Consider the following 25291-nt stretch of genomic DNA (forward strand, 5'->3'; position numbering starts at 1 on the left):
AATGAATTAAGTACACTTAATGTACAAAGTCATGAGCCGAAACTCAGGTCTGAGGGTGTACAATCTGTGTTTAAATTTCAAGGGGTAACATAGAGAGGGAGACCTTCAAGAAAATGTTGCCTACAATCCAATTGTCATTCGAACGCCTCAAATTATAGAGAAAAATGAAAGCCTAGAATGTAGAAGAATACAGATTTATAGATAATCACGAGTGTAGAAGATAAAACACACGATCTTTATTGAGATGATTTTAAGTGAAAATGGAAGGGGAAGAAAGGGTACTCTTTCGAGATAGAGATATAGATAGAGAGATAGAGAGAGAGAGAGAGAGAGAGAGAGAGAGTAAGACCTTAAGGCCTTTCTACGAAGGACGCATTTTTCTTTCACTATAGTGTTTATGTCTTTCATTGCCAACGTCTTTGTGAAGCATCTGGTCTCAGGGTTCGACATAAGGGGTTTTAAGAGAGAGAGAGAGTAGAGATAGAGAGATAGAGAGATAGAGAGGAGAGGAGAGGTAGAGAGATTGTAGCATCTTAATTTCATATAGCCAATTATATGCACACCTAGACATATATATCCACCTCACGAGGAATATAATGAAAAATTAAACCAAATGAATAAGTACAAATGGTATAAGTAATTAAATTTTGAGGATGAAATTTTGTTTAAGGAGGGTAGATTGTAACACTCCTCACTTTTCAATACCTGAGTATTGTAAGTTCTCAAGTGTTACCATGAAAGTTAACTTATTATGTACATGTGTATAATACTAATCTAGCTATCCTAACCTTACATCTACTCTCCAACATAAATCTGACCGTTAATTTTAAGATAAGATCATCGTACACCAAAATATTCTCACTTGTCCATCATAACTAATCGCTCAGTCAAATATACACAAATAGATAGAGACATCTAACCGCCTACTTTGATTTTAGACCACTCGATCGTAGTAAACTACTTTCTTGATCTCTATATCCGCTCGTACACACATCAAGTTGATATTCTGATCCGTTCATTTTGTTCATTACTTATGAATGTGTTTAACCCACCATCAGAACTATAATATAAGAAACTTTCACATGTGAACAAGACACTCGAATCTAACAATACACATGTTCTACCCCCTAATCACTCCAGAAATCCACCCCGTGTTCTTCCTTTTACAAAACTGGTCGTACATATACCTATATACACTGTTAGAATACCAACTATAAATTTTTCTTATTTTAAACATGTCATATGACCATCTATTGTGTGGTTTGATATATGTATATTCCCTAATTAATTTGGTAAATAAATCTTTATTCATAATGATTTAGATATAAGTTCTTTTGTAAGAATTATTTAGAAACATGCCTATAACCATGTAGAACTATTATATTTCCCAAAACTCTATGTTAGCAATAATTAAAAAAATGTCATTAACCTAGAGTCCTAAATTCTAGATAACATGGTTCCCACTATCCGTTTGATTTGAAATTTTATACCATGCTTACGTATCATAAATTAACCATATATGTCAAATTTCGACCCTTAGATTATTGTAAAAACCTAATTGATAAATCAGCTCTTTAACCATTGATTTTGGTGTCAATCAAGTGAAGAAACCTTGTGAGTAGTTGTAGTAAGATATTTCCCTTCATAAGAATGATTTAGATTGCCCATAATATGGACCAAGCGCGAAATATAAAGACCCCACTTTGGTAAGCTTTTTCGTAAGCGTGAAGTTATCATTTTAAGGCTTATAAACTTCTTATAAGTCGAAATCTTCCGATTTAACCACTTCCTTCCGTCCATCGCAACTCAAATTTGGATCACACTCTAGTCTCATATGACTGCGAGGTTATACAAAATTTAGACCCCGATCTATGATCCTGCACCGTTGAACACTGAAGCCAGTTCCTTCCTTTTGATGTGAAATGTGATATTTTAGATCTAGGCCTTTTCAACCATCAATCAAGAAATTTGATCAACCATTTGCCTATCTTGACTGCTCATTTCCCCCAAAATTAGGCCCTAATCATAAGTGTGGACTGTTAATTGAGATCAAGTTTGTTTTGACACCCGTTATAAGAATTTTCAAGATTGGTCAATCTAAATTTCAGATCACCAAGAAAATCATATACCCCGACTCTATTTGACAACCCTGACACAATAGAAAAATTAGATTTAAAGAAAGCTTGTCAAAAAAGGAAAATTTAGAGAACCCAACCCAAGTGTAATGATGCCCACCCCCTTTTTAAAAAGGGGGCGTGTGTTCCCCTATCCATTCACACATCCACCTCTCAAATGTCCAAAGACAGAGAAAGAGAAAGAGAGAGAGAGAGAGAAAAAAAAAAAGAGAGAAAGAGAAGCCTAGACGTCCATCATTCGCTTCCTTCTCTAAACATCTAGTATCACCCTCTTGCTCAAGCAATGTCATGATTCATGTAGAGGCTTTTCTACATGGATATCTACATAGGGTTTAGATCTAAGGCTAAGGTGAGAAATTCCTTTAAGCTTATATTAATTTGAGTTTGTATGATTTATTATGTTCCCTCATATGCTTTGAATCCTCTCTACAAATATTTAATTTACCACCACCAATTTTTATCCTCTGGGAATAATGGTTAAGGTATGATGTTAATTATACATGACCCTTCTGAATTTATGTGAAGGATTCCTTTAAGCTTACCTAAATTTAAGTTGATATGAATTATCTTGCCTTCTACATGCTTTCATGATATTATGATTCTCTCCCTACAATTGTTAATTTACTACCAACAATTATTTATCCTTGAGAATTATGGTATGATGTTAATTATGAGTGATCTTCATTGTTTCTGGGGTGATGGATACAAACCTCGCCCTTGCCTTTACCAATATTGTTGAGCTAGCCCTTGCTGCTCTTCTCTTTGTTGAGTTGGCCGTTGTCACTCTTTTCTTTGTTGAGTTGGCCATTGCCACTCTCCTCTTTATTAAATTAGTCATTGCTACTCTCCTTTTGTTGAGTTGGCCATTGCCACTGTCCTATTGTTAAGTTAGTCATTGTTACTCTCCTCCTTATTTTGTTAGTTTTGTGCTATCTACCTTTAAAACTTGGGTATGTGCCTTGAATTTCCAAAACCTCCATGATCCAGATTTCGCTATCCTTATTGCAAGTGATGTGTTAAAGGAATCATAACTAGTGAATCATATATTTATCGTGGATGTAATGCATTACGAGTAGCGGCCCTCTAGGTTGGTACGTAATTTCATGGGTTGGCTAACGTGGTGCATAATTGATGTAAGTAAATCGCCATGTGTGTTACATCACTTCTCGGAATTGTATGTCGCAAATAGTCGCTCCATGAACACATCATGTTACGTAAATCCCCCAACCGCGTTGTTGTGTTGCCTTGAGATGTTCACATAAATCTGCATTAACGTTGGACACGCCGACGAATCTTCGTAATGTGAGAATGCGAGGCAAGTCGGATATTATAAACTATTTTCCACATTGTGATAATGATCACTATGTATGATGAGCCATACACACTTTGCTAGGCATACATTCATGTAGATTGTTTATGTATGCTGATACCCCTCATAGTGGAGTACATGATGTATCAGAACCCTTACATTACTTTTATGAATCTCTTGAATTATTATTAATCTTAAAGGATAATCGTCACTATGAGTAGGGCATTGACCTTCTCCAACCGTACAGATGATGTAGGTGATGTACGGATTGAAGATCTAGAGGATCATCTCCCATAGAAGATTATACTGCATGAATAAGAAGATAGTGTATGATTTAGTTTTATATTTCCGCTGTGAACTCGATAATGTAATAAATTCTCATTGAGATGACATTTGATTATTTACTGAATTCTTTACTTTAATGAAATAATCAATATAGTCGATTTTATTTCGTGAATGCTATCATCATGAATGTATTTTGATGTGATCTAAATGAAAAATAAATAAATAAATAAGGTGCAATTTTTAAAGCATCCAATTCATATATTATTAACACTTGGTTTTTCTCGAGCATGAGTATAAATTCTGAGAACGAAAATTCGGGATGTTACAAAGATGGTAGGATTTGGGGCCGTCACGAGAGGGAGAATGAGAGAGGGTTTGGGGGATTTGGCCTAGGGAGCGGATTAGGTGTTACCCCGAGTAACGACTTAGTGCATGTTACCCCTACCGTATGGCCCACCTTGATGATGTGTTGTATATCCACGTCGTTCATCCGTTTCCACATACCATCTTAGAATAAGGTATAGATAATTATGCATATCTACATATCAGGTGGACCACATAGGAAAGAGTAGTGATTGCGTGGATCACCATTAAAAATCCCAAATGCTCATCGTAAGGATTTCATAATATCTATTTGCAATCCAACTTGTTGATAATGTCAAGAATATCTATATGAAAGGAAAATAAAAAGATCAGATTGAATCATAACAATTGTACCTTGCAACAAGTTTTTAATGGTTATTCATCATCACTTCTCTTACTATGGTCCAACATAGATTTGGATCTTCTCATGTTTTGGGATCGCATCATAAAATGAGATGGAAAAATAGGTGGATGGTGTGGATATACAAACAATACATCAAGGTGGGCCCCACACGATTAGGGTGACACCCACCAAGCCATTACTTGTAACAACAAATGCACCAAAATATGTTCCTAAGAAGAAGGTTTAAAACATTTTTAGAACTATTCCAAATTAGGAACAACTTTAGGCCATTTCTAAACCAAGACTTATCTGTTCTATATCCACGATTTTGGTATAGTTTGTGGTAGCTTTTTGAAAACCATTTTTGAGGTATTAGAATGTATATATTATATTAATTAGGTAGTCTTTTTTTTTTTTTTTTTTGTAAAATTCTCTATTTTAAAGCAAGTGGGCCATTATTGAGTTTTATGTTTCAAAATTTCATTATTTGTAGACTTTAGTTTTCCAAAAAAATTAAGTGGTAGGGGTATATTGCTCCTTTTAAGTTCTTTCATAAGTCCCGTATCCTAGACCGTATCGTTCCGTAAGCTTCCGCAATCTTTCCGGTCGAATTTAGACAACCTTCGACCCTTAACTGGTATTTACGCGTGACCTTGAGTCACACGTCGTCAACCTGAATTGACTCAAATCGAGACTTGTACCCCTGCGACCGCACTGTCGCCGCGGTTCCGATGCCACGTCTCATGCGCCGATCCGATACTCTGGCTAGGAGATGTGGGCCAGAGTTTGGTCGAGGAAAATGCCGCGCGTGCGAATTTCTGAGAGAATCTCTACAATATGTTACATCAATCAATCCCATCATGTTAAGTACACATTACCTTTTTACCCATTCCTAAGCAACCCCAAAGTCAAAAAGTTCTTACACAAGCCCATACTTTTCTTACACCAAACAACCCCAAAGTAAAAAAGTCTCTTACACACCCATCACTCACCACATCCATCACCCATCACTCCTCTCTCTTTACAACCCTCTCTCTCCTTCATTTTAAAATCTCATTCCAAGCAAACCAAAAAAAAAAAACCACCACACGTCCAAGCCTCTCCCCATCTCTTCCAAGCTACAAGTGTGGCCCACCTTTCCTACTCTTTCATCTCCCATCTCAACCATCCAAACCTCATCTCCTCCGTTGGAATCAAAGCTAAGGAACTAAGGAAGCCTAGGGTGCAAGATGAAGCCGATGGGTGATCGTGGATGTTTGTCTTTTTTCTTTTTTTTTGTAATTTAATGGTCCACTTATGTGGGACCCACCTTAATGTATGCTTATATTCAAGAGGGGCCCATAGTGGCGGGGCCCCTCCAATATTGCTGATGTCTCCCTCTTTCTCTCTCTCTTTCTATGATTATGGCCCACCTAATATATGTTTATCATCCATGCCATCTATCGGTGGACCCTATATATGTGAGACACACCATGATGTTTTTTATGCCATCCCAACCGTCCATAGGGGGCCCACCTTGATGTGGCTAGAGTGGGGTGTGGCTGTCAGTGAAGTGTGATCTGACGTGGGCCCACCTAGCTCCATAGCTCAGGTGGCAGGCTGAGTGAAAGATGCCTCGTTTCAACACTGGGGGTCTTGGTATTGATCCCTGTGGAGGTGGCTAACATGGAGTGTGTGCTGACATGGAGTGTGTACTGGCATGGGAGTGGACTAACGCCCTCTTCATTCAGGGTCCATGGGATCCATCCACACCGTCCATCCTTGTAGACGGGCCACACCATGGTGTGCGTGCTTCATCCAAACCGTCCGCCACCCAGGACGGTGGGACCCACGTTCGTGTGGGGCCCTCCCTATCACACACAGACCCATAGCTCACGTGGTAGACTCAGTGAGAGATGCCTCGTTTCAACGCTGGGACCCACCCAGCACCATAGCTCTACTGGCAGACGGAGTGAAAGATACCTCGTTGCAACGCTAAGGCCAGTGGGCCGTGGGACCCATCTATACTGTCCATCCATTTGGAGTGGGCCACATGTGCGGGTGTTGTCCACCGTCCTTTGACGGTGGGACCCACCCCACGTGTGGGGCCCTCCTGATGTATGTGACCATCCAGGCCATGGCCTGGACGATTGATATATAATATATATTATATCATATTATATATGATATATTATATTATATAATACATATATTATATTTTTTATGCTGTTGTGGTGTGCCCTACGTGGGACCCACCTCTGTTTTGTTGCAGAGCAGATATGAAAAAGAAAAAGAAAAAGGGGAGCTATGCTGCTCATTAAAGCAGCACGTGGCTGCTCTCTCTCTCTCTCGGTACATATCAATGACTAGTGTTGAGGGTCGAATAGTGTAGATCGGACCTTACTGCCTGATTTTACGTACACGATAATGCCTAATATTATAATTTAATCGTGTTTTTGTTGTAGAATGTAATAAGGAGCTTTGATTGAAAAAGAGTATTAAAAGCATGGATTTAACGCTCTGAAGTCACCAGAGCAAGGAATGGACTTCAGGGGACCGAGATCGATGGATATATACGCCAGAGATCCGAGAAAATTGAGAAACTAAAGCTCAAGTGGCCTGAAAGTTAGTCAGAATGCAAGATCACAGGGTTTCCACTAGCCACTCGGCTCGAAACTTCATACATGGCCTGAGGACCATAAATTAACCGTACACGTCAAATTTCAGCCATTAGATCCTTGTGAAAGTGGCCCAACAGAGAGATCAGAGGGCGCTAGCCATTAAATAACATCTTGGAAATCCATAAGCGATTAAGGCTCAAACTTAGGCGTTAGAAAGAGCATGAAAAATAACAAATCATAATGAAATTTTGTGTTATTTGCATGGTGCAATCAGGAGATACTGACGGCAGAAGATATAACAAAAGAGAAGGGCAAATCTATAAATAGATGTGCCATGCATGGCATACGTGAAGCAAATTATATTTTTAACGGTGAATGTTGTCCATGCATCGGTTAAGCGTGTGGCCCACCCTGAAGTCGGATCTGCTTTAAACTAGAGGCCATGGGCCAACACTATGTACAGGAGCTGATGGAGGGAGTGGATTTCTAGGACAGGCATCACAGTGGACCCCACCATTTTTTTGCGCAAAACGTCCAAATAGAGACTTTCGCAGGTCTAGTGACGGACGTGCTCTCACCGGCTAATCACAGTGGGCCACATCCATCGCCCAAACGGACGATCTGAACCATCTATTTTCTCCATAGGGTGGCCAAGACCCTGTCCAATGTCTTCTTCTGTTCCCATGCGCGCACACACATGTAACTCATGATCAAATGCAAGATGGACGACTAGAAGATCTGGTACCATGGGCCGCATCAAACTCGAGACAAATCAGCTTGTCCCGAACAGTTTTCCGAGGAGAACGCAATGGACGTGGTGGATTTCTCGTCTGACACTGATTATGGGCCCCACCAACAACGCAGCTCGGTCCGCAGGCCTTGTGTGCACATGCTGCTGCGTAAGAAACCTCGCCAACAGCAGCAACATCAAACCGACTTCTCCAGGGCCCTGGATGGCTATAAGAAAGAGGGAGAGAATGGGAAGGGAGGACGGACGGCTGGAAATTGGAAGGTGAAGACAGGGAGCACGAAGGCAGGGAGACGGCTGGATGTGAACAAGATTGAGTTGAGTTATTTGTTTTGTTTGTCTTTTCTTTTTTTTCCCCTTCTTTTTGTTTATTTTTTGATTTAGCCAATCATGGTCGGCTAAACCTCTTAGCTAGGGCTAAGAGGTGAAGCTTTTAGTGAGATGGGAGACTCTATTTGTTGATTTAACTATTTCATTGTGAATTGAACTTGCTTGTGGTTTAATTCTTAAGGGAATGTTTGTAGTTCTTAATGGTCTATTGTGACTGAAATTACAATGGGTCTGTGATAGCTTTGAGCATGTTCCTTTCCTTTTATGTTTATGACGACAGGAAGCTCTATTGTTCACCATCGTCTCATGGGCATGGTCGGATGACGGTACCCTTCCTAACATTCATAATCATCTGATTGGTTGGTAATTAGTTTAATTCTTTTGTTGACTTTGTCCCCTGGGCATGGTTTGGTGATGGAATCCATTCTAATTCATATACCTTTCATCTCTTTAAAATTATATCTGAGGAAGTTCAGTTTAATTTTCATAATGTTGATGCAGCCAAAAGATCTCCCTGATCTCTACAAGTGGATCCTCTGAATCCCTAGTTTCTTATCTTTGATTTCTCTTAAGTTTTAGATTAATCTCTCACCATTATTCATCAATTTATATTTGATTTAGATTTGATCTTAGGCTAGTTCTATTTCTACCTAGTTTCAGGTAACGTACAGGTATCAGTCCCTTGGGATTCGACCTCGGTCTCACCGAGTTTATTACTACATCACAACCCTATACTTGGGAAGTGAACAAGTTTTTGGCGCCGTTGCCGGGCACTGACGGCTACGTTTTCTGAAATAAACTAGTTTTAGGATTAGTTTAAGATTAGGATTTTACTAACTTTAGGTTAAAGGTTTTTATTTTATTTGATTTCTAGAACTAACTTGTTTTCCTGTTTTGTAGGATCCTGACATAAGTTTCTAAATTGGTAATTCCTTCCTAATCTCTCTACTTTTTCTACTTTTTAGAATTAGGGTTTAAATTTTTGAAAATTTTTTCTAGTAATTTTTTAGTTTTAGGAAATAGTTTATTTTTAGAAATTTTCCTCTTTTGTTTTTAGAAACTTGGTTAGTTATTCCCCTTTTTAGAAATTAACTTTCTATTTTTATTTTTAGTTACCTTCTAATTGTAGAATTTTAGTTTAGAAACTAACCTTTCTATTTTGTAGGCCCTTAAGATAGAAATCTCTAATTCGGTAAGCTTTCTCTCCACTTTCTATTTTTCAGTTCTCTTTTAGTAATTTACCTTCTAGTTTAGACTTTTCTTCTTTTAGAAACTGACTTGTTTGTTTTCTTTTGCAGGTCTTTAACTTAGGGTCTTCAAGTTGGTAATTTCTTTCGAACTCTCTCTCTCTTTCTAGATTTTCTTTTCCTTTCTTAGAATTAGGTTTCAAATTTTTCATGCCCAAGTGGGCCCGTGACGACACTCGACGTCTCTTGACTGAAGGAGGATTGGTTGAGGGGTTGACTATCCATCGCAGGACTAGACACCACTCGAAATCCCCTGAGTTAATTGAAGTTATGGCTGAAGACTAACACCTCCTCTACTTCCACCCAGGGTGGAGGATACCCAAGATGAGAATGAGGTGCAACAAGCACCCCCGCCTCGTACTTTAAGAGATTATCTACAACCGGCGGGAGTGAGTATGCCCTCATGCATGATTTTTTCTGAAAACACAGGACAAATGGACATCAAGCCAGGAGTTATCCAACTCATTCCCAAATTCCATGGACTTGAATCAGAAAGTCCATATTTACATTTGAAAGAGTTCGATGAGATTATAGCTACATTATGTTTTCCTAATGTATCTGAGGATACAATTAGGCTGAAACTCTTTCCTTTTTCCTTAAAAGAGAAAGCTAAGACGTGGTTACATTCACTGCGTCCTAGATCCATTGGCACATGGAACGACATGCAGAGGGAATTCATAAAAAAATTCTTCCCACATCATAAAACGATTACCCTCAGAAAAGCAATCATGAACTTTGCCCAAAAGGAAGATGAAACATTCTTCCAATGTTGGGAAAGGTTCAAAGATTTGGTCAGTTCATGCCCACAACATGGATTTGAAACGTGGCGCATTACAAATTTTTTCTATGATGGACTGACATCTTCCATGCGCCAAATGGTCGAGACAATGTGTAATGGAGAGTTCATTAATAAAGATGTTGACGAGGTATGGGATTACCTCGATAGTCTTGCTGAAAAAACACAATCATGAGACTATTACCCAAAGTCGAACACCACGTCTAGGCCGACTCAATTAAAGGAGAAAGGTGGATTATATCTCTTGAAAGAAGAGGATGATCTCAAGTGTAAAGTGACTACGCTCATAAGGAAAGTTGAGGCCATGGAAGGAAAGAAGGATAAGGTTAATGAAATTGTTTGCGGCATCTGTGATTGCAACATTCATACAACTGAAAATTGTCCTACAATACTCGCCTTTCGAGGAGTGTTGAATGAACAAGCTAATGCCGTAAACAACTATCAAAGACCTTTTACTGGACCTAACTCCAATACGTACAATCCTGGTTGGAAAAATCATCCAAACTTTAGTTGGAGGAATGGACAAACGGCTACCCCTCAAGGTTTCTTCAATCAAAATCCAAATCAAGTGAAACCTCAAGAGGAACCGGTTCAAAATTCCATACAAGAGCTGGCTCAGGCAATGCGGGGAATTACAGATTTTATGCAAAAGATAGATTCTCGTATGACGGTTATAGAAAAGGGGATGCTTCCTGCACAACCTCTCCCCAATCCTAAACCGTAGTACGAGATTAATGATCCCAACTCTTCAAATCAGATAGAGCATGCTAAATCCATCACCACTCTTAGGAGTGGAAAGATCATTAATAAAAATCTTCCGGTTAGGCCCGAAAAACCTCAAGAACCAGAAGAGGACAACAATGATGGATCCAGTGATGCCCCACAAAAATTAGAACCGGAACTTCTAGAGAAGCCAGTTGCTCCGTTCCCTTAACGGTTGGTTTCACCAAAACCTTTCTCTAACTCTCAGGATATCCTAGAGGTGTTAAAACAAGTGAAAGTCAACATTCCTCTACTTGATGTTGTGAAACAGATTCCTTCATATGCCAAATTTATGAAAGACTTATGCACGACCAAAAGACGGCAAAGTATTCAAAAGAAAATTTTCTTGACTGAGAAAGTGAGTGCTATCCTAAAGCAAGACGTGCCACAGAAATTCAAAGATCCCGGTAGCCCAACCATATCATGTGTAATCGAGAACCATCGAATTGATCACGCACTTCTTGACTTAGGAGCGAGCGTCAATCTGATTCTCTACTCGGTATACAAACAGTTAGGTTTGGGTGAATTAAAACCCACCCTAACCACATTACAACTTGTTGATCGCTCTGTTCATGTACCAAAAAGGATAATTGAGGATGTGTTGGTCCAAGTTGATAGATTTTACTACCCTGTAGATTTTATCATCCTGGACACCGAACCCATCAATACCATAAGCACTCAGATCCACATCATTCTTGGCCGCCCATTCCTTGCCACTTCAAATGCAATTATCAATTGCAGGAATGATGTCATGAGTATGCCTTTTGGGAATATGACATTGGAGTCAAACATCTTTTTCAATAACGGTAGAAACTTAGAGGAGGATGACGATATCCACGACATTAACATGATTGACTCTTTAGTGGAAGATACGACACCTCTAACCTTATCCTCTGACTCTCTAGAGACGTGTCTGGCCCACTCCCATGATTTTGATGATGACATGATTAGGGAGACATGTGCCTTGCTTGATACTACACCGGTACTTGAAGTTAATCGGTGGAGGCCACAATTTGAAGAATTGCCACAAACCGATGTAATGCCTCTACCGTCTTACCTTAAGTCGCCGAAGCTTGACCTAAAACCTTTGCCCTTTGATTTGAAATATGCCTATTTATGTCAAGATGAGACATACCCGGTGATGATCTCTGCCCACCTGGAGAAAGAACAGGAAAGTATGCTCATATCTACTCTCATTGAGCATAAAGGAACCCTGGGATGGACGATAGCGGACCTCAAGGGAATCGATCCCTTGATTTGTACTCACCGCATATATCTTGAGGATAATGTAAAAATCGCTCGGCAACTACAACGTAGACTAAATCCAAACATGAAGGAAGTGGTTAAGGCCGAGGTTCTTAAACTATTGAACGTGGGTATCATATACCCTATATCTGATAGTGAATGGGTGAGTCCAACTCAAGTGGTCCCTAAGAAGTCCGAAATCACCATCATAGCCAATGCTAATAATGAACTCGTGCTAACCAGAGTCACTACTGGTTGGAGAATGTGCATTGACTACAGGAAGTTGAATACCGTCACGAGAAAAGACCACATTCCTTTATCATTCATTGATCAGATCCTGGAAAGGTTAGCTGGTCACTCATGTTATTATTTCCTTGGCGGGTATTCTACAACCAGATAGAGATAGCCCCGAAGACCAGGAAAAGATTACATTTACATGTCCCTACGGCACCTTTGCCTACCGAAGGATGCCATTCGGACTATGTAATGCCCCGCCACTTTAGTGATGTATGCTTAGTATCTTTTACGATATGGTGGGGCAATATCTAGAGGTCTTCATGGACGATTCTCTGTTTATGGTCCATCTTTCGAAGTGCTTGGAAAGTCTTAAATGTGTGCTGTTGAAAAGATGTGAAGAAAAGAACTTGGTACTTAATTGGGAGAAGTGTCATTTCATGGTTCGAAGGGAATTGTCCTTGGGCATATCATCTCGTCCAAGGGAATCGAGGTAGATAAGGCAAAAATTGATCTTATCTCTAACCTACCTCCACCCAAGAACATTAGAGACGTGCGATCCTTCTTAGGACACGCAGGATTTTACAGCGATTCATAAAGGACTTTAGTCTCCTCTCTCGTCCTTTATGTAATCTTCTTCAAAAGGATGCTCCGTCCGAGTGGACTGAGAAATGCCAGGAAGCTTTCACCAAGCTTAAGGGCACGTTAACCCCTGCACCTATCATGCGGCCACCCGATGGAGCCTTCCTTTTGAGCTTATGTGCGATGCTTCGATTACGCTCTTGGGGCGGTCCTAGTCCGAGAAAAGATAAGAGGCCCTACGTCATTCATCACGCAAGTAGAACTTTAAATTCGCCGGGTGAACTACTCGACTACGGAAAAGGAACTCTTAGCGTAGTGTTTGCCTTGGACAAATTTAGGTCCTACTTGATCGGATCCAAGATTATTATCTACATAGATCATACGGCACTTAAGTATCTTCTTTCTAAGAATGATTCTAAGCCCCGTTTGATATGATGGATCCTTCTACTCCAAGAATTTGATTTGAAAATTAAAGATAAAAAGGGAGTAGAAAACGTTGTGGCCGATCACCTTTCTCGCCTTAATACCTCGATTCCCTTGAGACGACCTATATCAACGACATGTTCCTTGATGAACAACTGTTCAGAGACTCCCATTCACCTTGGTTCGCTGATATTGCTAATTATCTTTCTACAGGTGACATACCGACACAGTGGACCGCGCAAGATAAAAAGAAATTCTTCACCGAGGTACGTAAGTTTTTTTAGGATGATCCTTATTTGTTTAAATATTGCCCAGACCAAATTCTAAGGAGATGTGTGCCAGACAATAAACGTCAGAGTGTCATCTCCTTTTGTCATTCTCAAGCTGTGGTGGTCACTTTTCTACTAAAAAGACCACGGCCAAGATTCTGCAGTGTGGCTTTCTTGGCCCACTATGTTTAGGGATACTCATGAGTTTTGCAAAGCTTGTGAGCGTTGTCGAAAATTGGGAGCATTGTCCGTCGAAATATGATGCCTTTGAATCCCATCCTTATCATTGAAGCATTTGATTCTTTGGGGCATCGATTTCATGGGACCATTCCCCAATCATTTGAAAATTTGTATTTTGCTCTCTGTGGATTATGTCACTAAATGGGTGAAGCAATTCCGTGTCGAACTAATGACCATCGCACGGTCATTAAATACAAAAAAGAAAACATCCTTACACTATTAGTAACCCCTCAAGCCATCATTAGTGATGGGGGCTCACACTTTTGTAATAAACCATTTGAGAGCTTAATGAAGAAATACGGTATCTCTCATAAGGTGAGCACCCCGTACCACCCACAGACAAGTGGGCAAGCTGAGATTTCTAATAGGAAAATTAAACACATTTTGGAGAAAACGGTTAACCCTGATCGTAAGGATTGGTCAATCCGATTGACCGATGCCTTATGGGCATACCGTACTGCCTTTAAAACCCCTATTGGAATGTCTCCCTTTAGACTTGTCTATGGGAAAGCTTGTCACTTGCCTGTGGAGCTGGAACATAAAGCGTACTGGGCGATCAAAAATCTTAATTTCAATCTGGACAACGCTGGCTCGCTACGCAAACTTCAATTGAATGAACTTGAGGAAATCTGGAATGATGCGTACGATAATTCGAGAATTTACAAGGACAAGATGAAAGCATTTCATGACCAACACATTTTGCGAAAATCATTCACGCCTGGTCAGAAGGTCCTTTTGTACAATTCTCGATTACATCTCTTTCCGGGTAAGCTTCGATCTCGTTAGACCGGCCCTTACATTGTTGTTATTGTTTTTCCTCATGGGGCCGTTGAGATAAGAGATTCCGACAATGGCAAGGAGTTTAAAGTCAATGGACATCGATTGAAACCATTTGTCGAGAAATTTGATTCAGAGGACATGTCCATGCCCCTGACTGCTCCTGTTTACCAGGATTGATCTCCTAGTCTGATGGAGGTATAGGTAGGTTTATCGCTTTCATAGGACTAGGGTAGTTGCTTTATTTATCTGGCTGAAGACGGTAAACTTAGCACTCCTGGGAGGTAACCTTATTTCATTCATTTTCATTTTTCTTAGTTAGTTAGTTCAATGTTTGTAGGTAACATTATTGCAAACCCTCACGAGACTACAACTCGTCCACTAGGGGCAACCTAGGGGTTTAAAGGCTTGTTGCATATGCTAAATGCAATCGAGAGCACCTACGAAAGTGGTATAGGTAGGATTTTATTTTTGTTATTTTTGTGTTGCCTTCTCTCTCGTGCTGACCGACGCCCATGCTGCGATCTCTTGGAAAGTGTCTCTCGATTCATCATCTAGGTACTATCTTCCCATCACTTCATATTCACTTTTCGTTGTCCCAAGTGCATTGCACGCTCATATCTTTTATATTGAGGACAACATAGATTTTATGTTGGGGGTGGGAGATTAGGTGACCTAATCAGCATTTTCTTGACTTAATCAGCATTTTCTTGGTCTTGAACAAAAATTGTGAAAATTTTTAATTTTTCTGGACTTTCTTGTGAATTCGAAGGGATTTTGACAGCCATCTAGGGCACTTGGAATTTTAAGATACATGATATTGGAAATTTAAGACGCTTGGATTCAGTATCTGTTGGATTGCATAATTAAGTTTGAATTGTTAATCCAAAATTAGAAGTTGTAAACATTAATTGAGTTATGATCTCACGTGTCACATCTCGCTTTCACATTAAGGTTTCAGTTTGATATTGAAAGATTTACTTGGTACTCACTAAGCATGAAAGGAACCGGCCTGAGAAAATTGAAAGGATTGGGTGAGTAATTGTCACCATAGGTTTGCTCCCTATAGGTGAAGGTTCAATTTCCCAAAGTAGCTGGCGGAAAGGGGTGGGCAATGGTCTTCATCATAGGTTTGCCCCTTCTTAGCGTTATTCTTACTAAAAAAAATAAAAATAAATAAATAAATAATAAAAAATTTGAAAAGTTGATTTATGAGGAACTTTTGGTAATTCTCGTGTTGGTTACCAATGATATCCTGAGATCAAGAAGTGAAATTTAATGATGATAAGTTGAGATTAGACTATACATCCATGGAATTCAATGTTTAGAATTGTTCTAATTGACAGATTAATATTTTGAACTTAATTATGAAGTTACCATGTGCTTGAGTTTAGGAGAGAATTATACCCAACATTCATGAATCATAGAATTCTAGGATCTGGATTGTTTTTCAAAAATCATTCGATTTTATATAAATTGTTCTGTAATTCTCAACTTATTTTTCGCGCTCTCTCTCAGGTACATAAAGCTACACTAGCAGCATATATATTTAAATATATTAAAATATAATATACATGTTTTATGTATATATATAAGGGTGGGCCCTACGTGGGACCCACCTATATATGCCATTTAGGAGTGCAGCAAGCTGCCTGTGGAGCAGCTATCTAGTTGTTCCTCGTTGGCAACAAGCCCGCAGGCCCACATTGATGTTTGTGTCTTATCTGCACCATCCACTATTTGGACGGTGGGACCCACCATGTTGCATGTGTTGTATCCGAACCATCCAACCATTTATGAGATCATTTTACGGCCTGAGGTAAATGAGTGAAATCCAAAGTTCAAGTGGACCCCACCATTTAAATAGTGGACCGTGTCATCTACCGCACAAACTCCTAAGGACCTCAGTAGTTTCCAATTAAGTTGATATTTATTTTCTCTTTGATCACTTATGAATATATCGGATCTCAAATATATAAGGGTGGGTCCGATTTGATATACATTTGGCCCATTGACTCGGCCCATTGAAATCGGCCCATTAATTAGGCCCATTTAACTAGGCCCGATGTGATATACTTGGGGCCTAGTTGGTTAGGCTAATGTGATATACAAGGCCCGTTGTCGAGGCCCACCTTGATATATATGAGGTCCATATGATTAGGCCCCATCTTGATATAGTTATGACCCATACATCGAGGCCCACCTGATATACATAAGGCCCATGTTATGCGACCCATTTGCTATATCAAAGGCCCATGGTTCGAGCCCAATTGGATGTACACAAATCCATTACAATGTGTGACTCTACCATGGCTTGTGTAATGATGTTTATGACAGTCGTGCCTTAGGAGCAATGTTGGTTTGACATTCACATTATAAGAATAATGTTGGTTAAATGTCCGCATTATGATTCTCCCTAGGGCCCATTGTTAGGCCCATACTTGTAGGCTGTCTAGGCCCATCTTCGTTATGAACAACGTCCATCACCATATAACATGTTTAGTATAGTTCCATGATTCATGATCATACGCATCATATATATGCTTGATATGAGAAGTGACTGATCATAGCATATGCCTTTAGGCAAATTAGGGCTCCCGAATGAGCGATGTTGCCCTACATGAGCGCATGATACACGCAGGATTCTGCATGAATGGATAGTGTAATTCATGCATTTGCATTATATGATATGGTACGTACGCCCTAACGACATCGGGGCCGTAGCTCCACAAGCGTATCGTGGTTGGTAGGATTGGATACCGAAAATCTTGTTCTACATGGGGTCTTATAGATATCCCTAGGTGAAAGTTCCTAAACCCTTTTGGTACCGGGAGGTTGCTCCAACATCTAGGCCGAGTGGGTGCATGAGCGCCGAGTGTCGATTACTAGACGGTTGCGCTTTTCACCGTGTCGTGGTCGGTTGGAAAGGGTGCGACCTTACCGCTAGAGGAAGAGGCAAAGCTAGTGAGTTTGACGGCTCGAGGAATGGGTCCGCTATCGATGAGCCGAATCGATATTGGCGGCGGATAGTGAGGTCTTTTCCACTCACCTTATTGCGCGCGATGGGACGACATCTGGCTTGGAGTGTAATAGACCCGGTTGATTTTCCAAGTTGTATCGATATATGGACTTAGATGGGAATTTGTATGCTTGAGTTGCATCTCGCATCGCATGGCCTCGATCGGCCGATATCATTCATGCCTTGCATCGCATAACCTTGTCCGCTAATGGTATTCATGGACTCATCGCATATTTCCGCATTACTCTGTATACTTGACACTTACCTGGTGCACATACTTTCACCACCCTCTAAGCTTTCCATAAGCTTATGCATGACCGTTGCGTGCAGATGACGTTGGAGCGCAGCAGTGTTGAGGCAGGAGCGCTTCGCAGATCATCTTGGAGTTTTTTGTTTATTATCGTTGTATTTCCCCTTTATGCTCATTGTACTTGTAAACTTTTTTGATCATAGTGAAAATGTGATGGAGTTTTTGGTTGTTGTTTGTGGGTTATGCCTTTGGTTATGCTTATTACAATCAAACTCTGACGTTGAAAATCCTCCTCGTAGCATCCCAGGATCGGAACCTTACGAATGGGCGTTGGGAGCCAAGAATGGGGTACTACGGAGGTCGTCTATTGGATTCGGCGATCGAAAATTTTGTGAGCCGGTTTTCGAGTTTGGGGCGTGATGAAGTTGGTATCGAGCATAACTTGGGGATAACTAAGAACAACATTACATGTCTGCTATGAATGATTAAGTCCTAAGTTCGGATAGCCTAGCGATCTATTATTATAGACCCTTAACGAGCGTGCCTTTGAAAGTTTTCAAAGTTGATAGGCACCTTCGCTCTTTCCTGTAGGACATACCACGTAGGAGAGTGACCCGATCGACTCCCTCTCCACCACCTGCGGCTCCCACCCTACCACCTATGATCCCCACTCCACCACCAGAGATTCCTACTGCCTAGCCCGAGGATGCCGCCCCTCCACTAGAGACCGGTGCGGATCCGACTGTATCCATGAGTGCCTCCCAGTTACAGCAGATGTTGCAGACTATGACGGTCGCACTTTAGGGGCAGGCAGATACCCCATTATTTCACCGGCCCAGGCCAAGCAGGAGCGCGCGAGTGCTCTCCTTCAAGAGTTTCGACAGCTTGATCCCCCACGTTTTCAGGGTGAGCCAGACCCAACGGTAGCTGAGAGATGGCGCACCGATGTGGAGAAGATATTCGATATGATGGGATGTACGACCGAGCGGCGAGTCCAATTAACCGTATTTCTTCTCTATGGTGAGGCTGAGCACTGGTGGACAGTAGTCTCCTGAGCAGCAGGCGCCGATTTTGTATGGACTTGGGAGGATTTTGTGGATCGATTTGACCGACAGTATTTTCCTGATCACATCTGACGACAGCGAGCATTGGAGTTCGAGGCCTTGGTGCGGGGTGATATGACGGTGGCTCAGTACGCTGCTTGTTTTTTAGCACTATTTAGATTTACACCATACCTGGTAGATGATGAGGAGCTGAGAGCCCGCCGATTTGAGGACGGCTTGCGATACGGTCTTTGAGGCCGTGTTATTGGGCATGAGCTCCCAACTTTCGAGGGAGTGGTACGGAAGGCCCAGATTTTTGAGGCTGAGTGGGCCAGTTCTTAGTCTGATCGCAGTCAGAGGAGAGACTGGAAGAGGCAGGCCCCTCCGGATTCCCAGCAAGGTCGACCACAGCAGAGGCACACAGCCGCCCAGCCTTTTGAGCGCCAGCAGCACTTCTAGCACCACCTCCGAGGCCGTTCACCGGCTCTTGTTTTAGGTGCGGTGCGACGGGCACCGTATGTGGGAGTATCCTCGCCCCCAGCAGTAGTAGAGAGCTCCACAGCAGCCTCCCCACCCGCAGAGAGACCCCCACAAAGAAGAGGCGCAGCCTCACCACCGAGGCCATCTTAGCAGAAGATCGACCACCTCCGAGGCCGTAGCAGCAGAGGTACAGCTCGACCGCTCGGGGACAACGAGCGAAGACGCTCGAGGGGACAAGCACCTCCCGCCACCAAGCTAGATTCTATGCGCCCAACAGGATCCTCGGTCATCCGGAGGAGTCGTTGAGGGTATACTTCCGGTCTGCATGCATTGCTTAGGTTTTATTTGATTCCGGTGCTTCGCACTCGTTCATGTCCGAGGGATTCTGCTGTTCGACTGGATTGTCGACAGAGTCTGCTCGAGAGGGTTGACCGTATCGACGCCCTTGGGAAGACTACAGTATTAACTTCTGTTCGTCTTGCCCGTGTTAGTGGGAGAGATTTTCTTGCCCGCCGACTTGAACGTGTTGTGTCAGATTTCGACCTCATCTTGGGCATGAATTGGCTTACCGAGTACCACGCCATCTTGAACGTTCCGCGAGGACGTCACATTCTTTATACCCGGCTTGCCGCAGTTTCAATTCGTTGCAGAGCCCGTGGAGAGCCATTGTCTTGCTTGATGTCCTCGCGCGTTGAGGAGCCTTGACATTGCATTGATCAGTTGCCGATTATTTGTGATTTTCTGATGTGTTTCAGGAGATTCAATCACCACCTCGTCGACTCATCGAGTTTCAGATTGATTGTGCCCGGTACCACGCCTATTTCAAAGGCCCCATACCGTATGGCACCGTTGGAGTTGTGGGAACCGCAGAAGCAGTTGGATGAGTTGCGCGAGTTGGGCTTTATCCGTCGAAGCAGTTCACGTGGGGAGCGCCGACTCTTTGTGAAGAAGAAGGATGGCTTGTTGAGGCTCGCATGGATTACCGCGAGCTCAACAAAGTCACGATTAAGAACAAGTACCCGCTCCCGAGGATTGATGATTTGTTTGATCACCTGCAGGGGCACGGTTCTTTTCGAAGATTGACTGCGTTCCGGTTATCATTAGATTCGAGTCCGAGAGGAGGACATTCCAAAGACGGCTTTCAGGACGCGTTATGATCATTTTGAGTTTCAAGTCATGTCCTTCTGACTGACCAATGCACCAGTATTCATGCAGTTAATGAACGAGGTCTTCTACCCTTATCTCGATCGGTTTGTTGTAGTCTTCATCGACGACATTCTTATTTATTCAAGGACCCGTGAGGAGCACGAGTCGCATTTGGAGGCTACGTTGCAGACCCTCCGCGCACATCAGCTTTATCAAGCTAGAGAAGTGCGAGTTATGGTAGGAGGAGGTGAAGCTCCTCGGTCACGTGGTGACGAGGGAGGGTGTCATAATGGACCTCTCGAAGGTTAAGGCAGTGCGTCAGTGAGACTAGCCCAATACTGCTTCCATGATCCGCAGTTTCTTTGGTTTAGTGGGCTACTACCGGCGTTTCATTGAGGGCTTCTCCAGTATTGCAGCCCCACTGACTAGGTTGACTTGGAAGGGCGCAGAGTTTATTTGGAGAGACGCCTACGAGCGAGCATTTATGGAGTTGAAGGACTGCCTCACGTCCGCTCCTGTCCTCGCTCTTCCCTCTGGGAGTGATGGATTTATCGTATTTACCAATGCCTCGCATATTGGTTTGGGTGTCGTCGATGCAAAGACGGAGACCATGGCCTTCGCGTCTTGTCGACTCAAGATCCATGAGCCGAACTACCCCACGCATGATTTGGAACTGGCCGCAGTCGTCTTCGCACTGAAGGTGTGGAGGCACTATATTTATGGGGTTAAGTTCAAACTCTTCTCCGACCACAAGAGTTTGAAGTACCTCTTCTCACACCGAGTTGAACATGAGGCGAGGCGCTGGATGGAGTTCTCAAGGACTATGACTTCGATCTTCAGTACACCCGGGCAAGGTGAACGTGGTGGCGGATGCCTTCAGCCATCCACGAGGCTCGGTGGCGCATATGATGATTCAAGAGTAGAAGATGCTCAAGGATATAGCAGAGTACGACTTTGAGTTTGGCTTGCAGTCTTCTATTGTGCGGTTATCGAGCTTGTTGATTCAACTCTCTCTTGTCGTAAGGGTGATCGAGGCTCAACGCAGACAAGTCGTTACAGGATTACCGAGCAGAGGCAACATCTGAGAGTTAGACAAATTGGCGGATTGGTTCTAATGGTGGACTTCGCTTCATAGGCCAATTATGTGTCCCTGATATTCCCGAGTTATGCAGAGATCTTATGACCGAGGCACAACGATCGCGGTTTTCTATCTACCCGGCTCAACGAAGATGTACCGCGATATGAGGCGATAGTATTTTTGAGCGGGAATGAAGCACTAGATTGCCAGGTTTGTGGCCGAGTGTGACACGTGCCCTTGTCAAGGCCGATCATTAGAGACCCCCTTGTCTATTGCAGCCGTTGAGTGTCCTAATGTGGAAGTGGGAGCACGACATATTTCATTATGGGTTTATTGAGGACTTAGTGCGGTCATGACACCATCTGGGTCGTCGTGATCGTCTGACGAAGTCGGTGCACTTTCTTCCAATTCGTGCGACTTGGCCTTTGGACCGACTTACGAGATTTTCATCGAGGATATTGTGAGATTGCATGGTGTTCCAGCCTCGATCATTTCTGACCTAGACCCGAGGTTCACGTCTTAGTTTTGGGGAAGCTTTCAGAGCGAAAGGCACCGATTTGTAGCTCAACACCGCGTACCATCCGTAGACCGATGGCCGACCGAGATGGTCAACCAGATCCTCGAGGATATGCTTCGTGCCTACGCGATTGATTTCGGGGATACTGGGATGAGCATCCGCGATTGGCCGAGTTCGCATACAACAACAATTATCAGCGACCATCGGCATGACTCCTTTTGAGGCACTATATGGCGGACCATTCGAGATCACCGAGTTGTTAGACCGAGGTTGGAGAGCGTCGTCTCCAGGTCCCGAGCTTATGTAGAGGACATCAGAGGCCATTGATATCATCAGCGAGGATGCGCACGGCTGAGCCGGGTAAGAGTTTTGCTTATCGTTGGCGTCGTCCTTTAGAGTTTGATGTAGGGGACCATGTGTATCTCAAGGTCTCGCCCATGAAGGGCGTAGTTCGATTTGGAGCAAAGGGCAAGCTTGCCCGAGATTCATAGACCTTTTGAGATTACCGGGCGCGTTGGCGCCATGGCCTATCGGCTTGCCTTGTCATCTTAGTTGTCGCGTTCACAACGTTTTTCATGTCTTTATGTTGAGAAAGTGTGGGTCGACATCGTTCTCGTTATTGATTGGCAGCCGTTAGAGGTTTGGGAGGAAGCTTCATATATTGAGCACCGTATCCTTGATCGGAAAGAGTAGGTCCTCCGACGAAGGTCATTCCGTTGGTGAAGGTTCAATGGGGTCACCATTCGGTTGAGGAGGCTTCTTGGGAGTGCGAGGCCGAGATTCGAGAGCGTTATCTCCATCTCTTTAATGATTGATTGTGTTGTATTTTGTATGCTATCTATGATTTTATATAGCGATGTTATGTTTCTTCTCCCTCATGAGTTATGTCTAGTTGTGATGATTGTATAAATTTTGAGGACAAAATTTTTATTAGGAAGGGAGAGCCGTGAGAACCATATCCTAAACCGTACCATCCAGCTTCACGGTCTTCCTGGCGAATTCCGGTAACCTTCGACCCTTAACCGGTATTTACGTGCGACCCTGCGTCACATACCGTCAACCCGAATCAACTTAACTCGAGACTTGTACCCTAGCGACCGCGCCGTCACCGCGGTTCCAATGCCGCGTCTCGCGCGCTGATCCAATACTCTAGCTAGGAGATGTGGGCTAGCGTTCGGTGTGAGGAAAACGCCGCGCGTGCGAATTACGAGAGAATTTCTACGAGATGTCACCTCAATCAATCATTCCATCCCATCATGTCAAGTGCACATCACCTTTTACCCATTCCCAAGCAACCCCAAAGTTAAAAAGTTCTTACACAATCCCATACTTTTCTTACACCAAGCAACCCCAAAGTCAAAAAGTCTCTTACACACTCATCACTCACCACATCCATCACCCATTACTCCTTCTTTCTCTTTACAATCCTCTTTCTCCTTCATTCTTAACTCACTTTCCAAGCAAGCAAGAAATTCACACGTCCAAGCCTCTCCCAATCTCTTCCAAGCTACAAGTGTGGCCCACCTTTCCTACCCTTTCATCTCCCATCTCAACCATCCAAACCTCATCTCCTCCATTGGAATCAAAGCTAAGGAGCAAAGGAAGCCAAGGGAGCAAGAAGAAGTCGGTGGGTGATCGTGGATGTTGTCTTTTACCTTTTTTTTATTTAATGGTCCACATATGTGGGACCCACCTTGATGTATGCTTATATTCAAGAGGGGCCCATAGTGGCGGGGCCCCTCTGATATTGCCGATGTCTCCCTCCTTCTCACTCTCTTTCTATGATTATGGCCCACCTAATATATGTTTATCATCCATGCCATCTACCGGTGGACCCCATCTATGTGGGACACACCATGATATTTTTTATGCCATCCCAACCATCCATACGGGGCCCACCTTGATGTGGCTAGAGTGGGGTGTGGCTGTCAGTGAAGTGTGATCTGACGTGAGCCCACCTAGCTCCATAGCTCAGGTGGCAGGCCAAGTGAAAGATGCCTTGTTTCAACACAGGGGGTCTTGGTTTTGATCCCTATGGAGGTGGCTAGCATGGAGTGTGTGCTGACATGAGTGTGTACTGAGATGGAGTGTGTGCACTGACAGTGAAGTGTGGACCGACGGTGGGGTCCATGGGAACCATCCACGCCATCCATCCTCATGGGCCACACCATGGTGTGCGTGCTTCATCCAAACCGTCCGCCACCCTGGACGGTGGGGCCATGTCCGTGTGGGGCCCTCCTCGATGCACACAGCTCCATAGCTCATGTGGTAGATTGAGTGAGAGATGCCTCGTTTCAATGCTGGGACCCACCCAGTCCATAGCTCAAGTGGTAGACGAGTGAAAGATACCTCGTGCAACGCCGAGGCCTGGGGCATGGGACCCATCTATACCGGCCCATTCATTTGGAGTGGGCCACATGTGCGTGGTGTCCACCGTCCCTAGACAAGGTGGGACCCACCCCACGTGTGGGGCCCTCCCGATGAGTCAGGCCGTGCAAGGCCTGGACGATTGATATATAATATATATTATATCATATTATATATGTTATATATCATATTATATTATATATGATATATTATATAAAATAATATATATATATATATATATATATATATTATATTTTATATATTGTGGTGTGGGCCCTACGTGGGACCCACTGCTGTCAGATTGCAAATAAGAAAAAGAAAAGAAAAGAAAAAGGGAGCAATGCTGCTCATTAAAGCAACACGTGGCTGCGCTCTCTCTCTTTCTAGTACATAAAGTTGACCGGCAAAGATATATATAGATATATATATATATATATATATATATATATATATATATATATATATATATATATATATATATATATTAAAATATAATATATATGTTTTATGTATATATAAGGGTAGGCCCTACGTGGGACCCACGTCGATCTAGTTGTTCCTCGTTGGCAACAAGCCCGCAGGCCCACATTGATGTTTGTGTCTTATCGAAACCATCCACTGTTTGAACGATGGGGCCCGCCATGATGCATGTGTTGTATCCGAACCGCCCAACCATTTATGAGATCATTTTATGGCGTGAGGT

The 25291-nt window shown here is 42.7% G+C and overlaps 1 non-coding gene across 1 annotated transcript; it reads right to left on the reverse strand.

Moving 5' to 3' along the window:
• Window positions 1-10070: 10070 nt before the first annotated feature.
• LOC131230085 (small nucleolar RNA R71) lies at window positions 10071-10177 on the reverse strand. The gene has a single exon (XR_009163810.1). It is a non-coding gene; the product is annotated as a small nucleolar RNA R71 (small nucleolar RNA).
• Window positions 10178-25291: the final 15114 nt, after the last annotated feature.

Source organism: Magnolia sinica, chromosome 16, assembly GCF_029962835.1.
Source record: "Magnolia sinica isolate HGM2019 chromosome 16, MsV1, whole genome shotgun sequence".
Taxonomy (NCBI): Eukaryota; Viridiplantae; Streptophyta; class Magnoliopsida; order Magnoliales; family Magnoliaceae; genus Magnolia; species Magnolia sinica.